This window comes from Octopus bimaculoides, chromosome 25 (assembly GCF_001194135.2).
Source record: "Octopus bimaculoides isolate UCB-OBI-ISO-001 chromosome 25, ASM119413v2, whole genome shotgun sequence".
NCBI classification, from domain to species: Eukaryota; Metazoa; Mollusca; class Cephalopoda; order Octopoda; family Octopodidae; genus Octopus; species Octopus bimaculoides.
In genome coordinates, this window is record NC_069005.1 from 25,090,918 (window position 1) to 25,092,542 (window position 1,625).

The following is a 1,625-nucleotide window of genomic DNA, read 5'->3' on the forward strand; positions in this document are numbered from 1 at the left end:
TATATATGTATATGTATGTATCATGTATATACATATCTGTGTGTGTGTCTATTTTTGTGTATGTTTGTGTGTCCAGTTTCTCTGGGGGTCAAACTATAAATGAGTACAAAGTTCTTGAAGAATCATCGTTAAAAAATAGAAGCCAGTCTCCTCCACCACACACCTTTCTAAGGACCCCAAAGAAATTGTACAAAGGACTTGCGTATATTTTTGTCTCGCAAGCATATGCTAGCATACCGCAGCGACGACTATAATAACTGAAATAAAAGACACCCAAGCGTAGATTCCTACACACACAAACACACAAACACTCGTATCTTAAATTCGAAGATTTATACGTGGGCGACAAGGAATGCCTCTTGAAGAATAGAAAATTTCTAAAATTTACTCCTACTGATTTGTAGGTGTCCTTTTGTGGGGAAAAACATTTAGAAGAATTTCTGCTACAAAACCTGGAGAGAAAATAGTTTACCATTCCGTTCTTGTACATCACTGAATATATTTATCTCTACATTTTTCTGGGCGGCATAATTGCCATCAAGTCTATGATACTAAAATACAATGGTGCCTTAAATGTATGAAACAGTAACCATCTTAGAAGTGTACATGTACATGTATATATATATATATATATATACACACATGACACTCGCACACATACGTATTTTTATACTGTGTACTCACCTGACGTTTTATTCCAAAGCATAGTCTGTTGATGTTCTATCTGGTTAATTAGTATCGCTATGCCCAAGGGAAATCATAATTATTCCACCGTCGCTGCTGGACACTTTTCTTCTGCTTCAGATATGCTTCTGTGGTTTTTTTTTTTTTTAGCACACGTTTATACGAGATGATATCTCGTGACGAATAACGTAGTCTTGTAGCTTTCTACAGTATACTCACGTGAAGATATACAGAATGATATCTTGAACCAATGCTGCTCCTGTCGTATGTATGTATGTATGTATGTATGTATGTATGTATGTGTGGAGGCGCAATGGCCCAGTGGTTAGGGTAGCGGACTCGCGGTCATAGGTTCGCGGTTTCGATTCCCAGACCGGGCGTTGTGAGTGTTTATTGAGCGAAAACACCTAAAAGCTCCACGAGGCATCCGGCAGGGGATGGTGGCGAACCCTGCTGTACTCTTTCACCACAAATTTCTCTCACCCTTACTTCCTGTTTCTGTTGTGCCTGTAATTCAAAGGGTCAGCCTTGTCACACTCTGTGTCACGCTGAATATCCCCGAGAACTACGTTAAGGGTACACGTGTCTGTGGAGTGCTCAGCCACTTGCACGTTAATTTCACGAGCAGGCTGTTCCGTTGATCGGATCAACTGGAACCCTTGACGTCGTAAGCGACGGAGTGCCAACAACAACAATGTTTGTATGTATGTATGTATGTATGTATGTATGTATGTGTTGTGATGAACCATAACCTTGGACCCTGCCACAAGAATACCTGGAGTTCTTCAATTACCTAAATAATATTATTAGCCTGGTCTGCCAACAGAGAGCTTATGGAGTATTTTGCCCGGATTGATAATCCCTCACTATTAACTCTTTCTCTCTTCCTTTCTCTCTCTCTCTCTCTCTCTCTCTCTCTCTCTCTCTATCTCTCTCTCTCT